Here is a 7,325-nt window from a genome sequence, read left to right as displayed (position 1 = left end):
TTTCTTTTAGAACATAGAGCGTAATAGAGTGTAATAGAGCGTAATAGAGTGTAAAAAATCTTCGATTATGTTTCATGAAAGATCGCATTTGGGTTTGAAATGACGTAAAGGTAAATAAATGATTACAGAGTTTTCATTTTTAGGTGAACTCTCCCTTTACCTTTTTGAGCACAGACCTGACATGGACATATCAAAACACAAGGGCTGCAGACACCTGGGAGTTTATTATCCATAAAAGAGAAAATTAAAGGAATAAAGAAAGAGAAGAATAAAGAAAAATAGTTAAAGAAGTAGAATTTATTGTAAAGTAATGCCTTTGCAAATAATATTTTTATTTTAATAAGCTAAAGGACTCTGTCCTAAAAACAACTTAAATACACACTTGAGACAAAGCCACAGGTTTCACCATGTTCTAGTTGAAGCGTGAGGATGATAACTCGCTGCGTTTATGAATCATTTTCTTAGACAATTTAATAAATTTACTGAAAAGCTATCAGGAGAGCCAGGTAACCACGTTAACCACGTTCTCAGTCTTACGCCTAAAATGCTGAAAACGGCTAAGTTAATGTTTCTTGTCTCGTCAAACTGACAATTACAATTACATAAATTATCACAAAAATGATAGATTTTCACTTCAAAATTTGATGAAAGTTGAGTAGTTTTGATTTGTCTGGATATTACTGTCGGTCTTTTAACATTTCTATCGTAAAACAGTTGTTAAATATTAAATGTTTAGCTACTTACAGCTTACCTCGCACACTCCTTACCGTTAAAACTGAACAGTGAACATTAAAGCCCACCTACTTTCATTTGATTGGTCATCTCAAACATCATTATTATTATTCTTGTTATTATTATTATTATTATTATTATTATTATTATTATTGTTAGGCAATTATTTCACGACTTTTATTATCTACACCTCGGAAAAAAAATTACGGACCACGGTGACCTCAGTGGTGGGTGTGGCCATGATAACAGAAAAGAGTTTGTCATATGACCACTTTGACTCAAGGTTTAAAAACAAAATGGCCGCCAACCAACATTCCTGGCTTGAAGAAGATTCACTGATATTTTATTATTTTATAAAACATTTACGTTTTCAGTTTGCTAATACACACAACGCCAAAAGCTTCCATTAGCTATTAGCTACATTAGCATCATAGTAAAAAAAAAAAAACAAAAAAAAAACGCACATTTCCGACATCAAACATCATTTTGACAGAATGACTACATTGTGTATATTGTGTAAAAAAAAATTCCTAACTAGCTAATAACAATCCAAAACCGATAGCTAGATATCTAACTGTGTGATCTTCTAGCTAACATGATTATAAACTTATAATTATAGTTATCAGATTATATGATTATAAACATAATTATAGTTATCAGTGAACATAAAAGATAGTTAAGGTTAGTAGCTATAAAAGATTAGCGAACGCTCGTCACTTTGCTAAAGCACGTTATCTCTGTGATTTCATTTACTAACAGTGATACTCACGACATGAAAGGTTTGTTTTGTAGGTGAGATTTATTTTTTTAGAAAAGTGCCAAGACCTAAACCATGATTCAGCAGAGAAAAAGATATCAAATCTCATCTCCTTCTCAATCTGTGTTAATATAATAACTCACACACACTCCAGCTGTCGCTCGATAACGTCAGTGTAATGCAGCGTTCACCCGAAATCCAATTCTGACACGTAGCGAAAGCAGTCACGCAGTTAGAGTTTGATGAATTTGGAAAAAATAAAAACCTCTTCGTGTCTGATATGTCAGTGATCGGGTCTTTTTTTCACACTTTTGTTCAGATTGCTGTTTATTAAAATAAGCTAATCAGTGTTTATTAGCATTAATTAGCTCGAGCACTCCATAAATTTCAGAAAAAATCTATATTTAGATCCATCTGATCGCTAAATGTTATCGCTAAATGTTATGGATAACATAACATGCTGTTATAACACCTGCTGCAGGGTAATAACGTTAGTATTAGCTCCGCCCCCAGAACCTGCGCTGGCTCAACTAGAGTTAGCATGCTAACTAGAGTTAGGATTAGCAAGGAATGTCATGACATCACTTGTAAAGCCATTCATCTGCTTGAGTTATAACACTATAAACACATAAATATGATTTTATATGATCTCATTTCTGGGATTTGTACCTTCACTGTCCTGCTTTTCTTTGTAAGGAGCACGTATGAGCTTTAAGCTCTGGTATTAGCATCGCTAGCTGCAGCAGGGGAGTTAGCGAGCATTACATGCATTTCTATGCAGGTGGTTCATCCAAAGCAGTTCATTTACCTCACTTCCTGAATGATAAAGCTGTATTTATGTGAAATTGTTATCTAAGGTAGGTCATTCAAACCATTCAAAGCTTTATACAGTTTGCGTTTATGTACACGGTGTTTATTCTGGTTTTACTGAGTTTCTTTAAGCACTGGGTTTTTTGCGTACAGGAGAATTATCCGGCTGCGCTGAGAGCTTACTGATTTCAGTCTGAGATGTGGGCGTGTCTATAAAACGACTGAGAGGAGGCTCATGTAAACACAAACGAGCACAGGTTTCTGAATGGATTCCCTCAGCTACATGATATGCTTGTGTTACGGAAATGTTCTACAGATTTTTCCAGCTTATTATTAACGTTCATACTGTTCAAAAGGGAAGCGTTTTGATTATTTCAATACAAGTGCACTATGTAGGGAGTGTATTAGTGTTTACGCTCGGTGTAGTGCGCTATATACAGACCGGAGCTCGTCGTAGAGATGTGAAAAATGTTTCCATAATCATTAGACACGTTTCAAGCTACTCCCTGAGTTAGTGCACTACTGCGGGTGCTGCTGATGGGATTGCGAGCGGAAGTTTCCGGCATAACGTGTCTCTTACAATCTGAACATCTGTCGATATGTTAGTGAAGGCTTTACCCACAATTCATTGCAGCTCAAAAGCCCATTCAGCTGGCAAAGCTCACAAAAGCAGTGGCCTGCCGGGACGACTTAGCCTGTCTATTATACTGCCAATAGCCTAAACGATCCTTATCGAACCGACGACACACACACACACACACGCGCGCACACACATACACACACGCACACACACAGAGTTGCCATTCCTGTCTCTCTCTTATCAGCACTTTTCTATGGATTTCAAAAGAAAAGAAATCGAGAAGTGCGTTACAGAATCTACTGTGTGTGTGTGTGTGTGTGTGTGTGTGTGTGTGCTGTCATGAAACTGGCTGTGTGACTGGCATGGCATGTCAATGTCACGTCAGTAATGAAATGATCAGAACACACACACACACACACACACATAAGAACACACACACACACGCTCAGACGAGATGTTTTCATGTTACACATGAAGGCTGTAAGACTTCTGACGGGGGTTTGTTCAGGCTTTGAGATGCTAATGCTAACTCGGTCCCGCAGGAGCGTTTAGACTCGCTAGCAAAGCAAACACACACACACGCACACACACACGCACACACACGCACAGTTCGTCCGATAAGCGTGCACATGCACTCATTTATGTGATCTTGTATATGAAAAGCTCGCAGACTCTCTCACACACACACACACACACACACACACACAAATCAGGGTAATAGCTGCTGGTGCATATTCATCTACTAATTACGCATATTCATCAGATTACTGTTGCATATTAATCAGATTTATTTCACATATTCATCAACGCAACAGCTATTAGTGTTCGACACTACTGTATAGCTTACAACTGCCTGTGTGTCCTGCCCTACTCCCTACCTAGTGCACTACATAGGGTGTTAAATAGAGGCTTCTTCATTATATAGTGCGCTATATATCATATTTAGCTCCCTACTCCCTACCTAGTGCACTACATAGGGTGTTAAATAGAGGCTTCTTCATGATATAGTGCGCTATATATCATATTTAGCTCCCTACTCCCTACCTAGTGCACTACATAGGGTGTGAAATAGAGGCTTCTTCATGATATAGTGCGCTATATATCATATTTAGCTCCCTACTCCCTACCTAGTGCACTACATAGGGTGTTAAATAGAGGCTTCTTCATTATATAGTGCGCTATATATCATATTTAGCTCCCTACTCCCTACCTAGTGCACTACATAGGGTGTTAAATAGAGGCTTCTTCATGATGTAGTGCGCTATATATCATATTTAGCTCCCTACTCCCTACCAAGTGCACTACATAGGGTGTTATATAGAGGCTTCTTCATTACATAGTGCGCTATATATCATATTTAGCTCCCTACTCCCTACCTAGTGCACTACATAGGGTGTTATATAGAGGCTTCTTCACGATATAGTGCGCTATATATCATATTTAGCTCCCTACTCCCTACCTAGTGCACTATATAGGGTGTTAAATAGAGGCTTCTTCACGATATAGTGCGCTATATATCATATTTAGCTCCCTACTCCCTACCTAGTGCACTACATAGGGTGTTATATAGAGGCTTCTTCACGATATAGTGCGCTATATATCATATTTAGCTCCCTACTCCCTACCTAGTGCACTATATAGGGTGTTAAATAGAGGCTTCTTCACGATATAGTGCACTATATATCATATTTAGCTCCCTACTCCCTACCTAGTGCACTACATAGGGTGTGAAATAGAGGCTTCTTCACGATATAGTGCGCTATATATCATATTTAGCTCCCTACTCCCTACCTAGTGCACTACATAGGGTGTGAAATAGAGGCTTCTTCACGATATAGTGCGCTATATATCATATTTAGCTCCCTACTCCCTACCTAGTGCACTACATAGGGTGTTAAATAGAGGCTTCTTCACGATATAGTGCGCTATATATCATATTTAGCTCCCTACTCCCTACCTAGTGCACTACAAAGGCTATATATCTCTATTGGCGTCTCCCAACTTTTGATTTGATTAATATTTTGGGTTTTGGATTAATTCAAGGGGAAATCTGTAAAATTATATTTGAAACAAACAAACAAACAAACAAACAAATAAATAAATAAATAGGGTCACAGGAACGCGCTGGAATTTAAACCATTGGACTAAAACCTTAAAAGTCTGCGCATGCGCTGTGACTCCTGCAGCATCCTCAGGGTTGCCAGATTGTCCAGGTTAATTCTTTTTTTTTTTTTTTTTTTTTTTTTACCGATGAGGGAAAATTATGAATGGAGCCGAGCAACTCAACACAAAACCAATAAATAAACAAATAAATGAATAAATAATATGCATAAGTAACTCTATATTGTATAAGATTAATTACATAAATAAGAGATATGGAGAATATGTTTATTATGGAAAAATATACATTTCATATAATAATATTTTTAAATAATAGCCCTATTTTTCTACATTTTTATATATATAAATTCTGCGTATGTTTTTATTTATTTATTTAATTAAAACAGCTGAAACAGGCGCGTCAGTAGCAGTGCGCGTGGATGTCAATCAGAATAAAAGTGGGCGTGTTCACGGCTAAGATTGGTGATCAGTCATTAGAGCAGATATCCGGGTTGCCAGATTTGTAGCTTTTAAACAGATAAACGCGATTCTCTTCATGTATTAGTTTCTAGGTTACTGGATTTTAGCGCAGGATTTTGCGAAATGTTTCCGAACCTGAGGGAAAGAAATATTTCTCATCAGTCGGTTTGATCAGTTTAGAGAGAAACGGGGCGGGGTTTTATTCCGTGATTAGAGGGATGGAGACGGTAATCACGCCCAACCTGGCAACCCTGGACACACGCATCTACACACACACGCACGCACACACACACACACATCAGCTCTCGCGCGCGGGTGAGTGCGTTTTTTTTCCCGGTAACCGAGCACCGCGCTGCTGCTGCTGCTGCTGCTGCTGCCGCCGCCGGACTGGAGCCCGTCTGTCTCGCGACTCCCTGACGGATAAAAAGGCTCGAGCTGTTAGACAATACCGACACGCGCGCGCGCGCTGGAAATGCGAACCGACTCCTTTTCATTGACGCTGCGCGCGACGCCGCGGGACGCTGCTGACGGTTCTGCCGAGACTGCGTTGCGCGCGTGCATACGGGAAGGTAAGAAAGCGAGAGCGAAAAGAATCTCACACACACACACACACACACACACACCTGCTTGTGTTATTTTTAAGATGATGACTGTGCGCGAGGACACGGTGCGTGCGTGCGTGCGTGCATGCCTGCGTGCGTGCGGGTGCGTTTGAGAGCTCGCTCGTGCCTGTATCGGTAGGCGTGAGCGGACGGAGGGTCCGAGCCGTAGACCGGCGGAAGAAACGTCTCCGCGCGCGCGCTCGCATCAGCGGCGCAGATTACCCAGTAATGATCGGTGTGACTAATCGCGCGCTTGCGGGACTGAAGTTGCGCGCGCGGCGCGTGAAATCCCGCAAATCCGCGTTAATTACGGATTTGAACCGGAGCCGTAACCATGCACCTGCGATACTGTGGGTGGTGATCGGTGCGATACGATACAATAAGTAATTAAACGATACACTGTTCTGTACGATGCGATCTAAAGCGAGTTCACGCGCCGCCACAGCGTTTAAGAAAATAAATAAATAAATAAATAAATCTCAAATGGAAACAGTTCAGTGATGATGCAGTGTGATGAAATAAACCACGACACATTGCTACAGTATGACACGCCCACAGGTCCGTACGATAGAATAACCTTTCATTAGTATTTAAACTACGATACATTTTATTCATGGAAATTTAATAGCTTAGTTTTTTTAAGTTTATTAATTAAAAGAATGATTACGATAACAAATAACTAAATCTCGATGAATCAGAGCTGGGAATCAGTACAGTTACGATATGATGCGATGCGATAACATGACGATGTTCCGATGCGATGTTACGATATAATATACGATACAGTGTGCGTAGTGTGATGGATCGCGTAGCTGATTATACGCTGCCACGCGCTTTATTACAGTTCGTAACGAATCGTAACGAGCGACTTTCCAGGGCGATAAAAACACACGGTATTGTACGATACTTTTCAGCAATATGATACAGTATCACAGCTGTGATGCAACGTGTTATAATTCAACAGGTTACGGTACACTTTGTTTAAAAAAAAAAAAAAAAAAGAAGAAAAAATGTGTGGTGTGAATGACTTTAAGAATATTTAATAAAATAAAAGTAAACATGAACAGTAATTAATAATATATAAAAATAGTAACATGAAAACACAATAACTTAATGTCTCGTAATAAGAATTGGATTTAATAACAGTAGTATAGTAACAATGTGATACGATACGATATGATATTATATCATATTTAATATTATATGATACAATATCATGTGGCACGATATGATACGATACAATAATAAATAAACGTATAAAATT

General features: G+C 39.1%; 1 protein-coding gene across 1 annotated transcript in view; it reads left to right on the top strand.

Annotated features, from left to right (window-relative positions):
* The first annotated feature begins 5,799 nt into the window (after positions 1 to 5,799).
* The window catches only part of tenm1 (teneurin transmembrane protein 1), a 142,293-nt gene continuing 140,767 nt past the window's right edge, over positions 5,800 to 7,325 (top strand). Inside the window, exon 1 of the mRNA XM_053230361.1 lies at positions 5,800 to 6,028. The gene's annotated coding sequence lies outside the window, so the exon portion shown is untranslated. The remainder of the gene's footprint in view (positions 6,029 to 7,325) is intronic.

Source organism: Pangasianodon hypophthalmus, chromosome 27 (genome assembly GCF_027358585.1).
Source record: "Pangasianodon hypophthalmus isolate fPanHyp1 chromosome 27, fPanHyp1.pri, whole genome shotgun sequence".
Taxonomy (NCBI): Eukaryota; Metazoa; Chordata; class Actinopteri; order Siluriformes; family Pangasiidae; genus Pangasianodon; species Pangasianodon hypophthalmus.
Note: the sequence above shows the minus strand (reverse complement) of the source record. Positions and strands in the feature narration are given on the sequence as shown.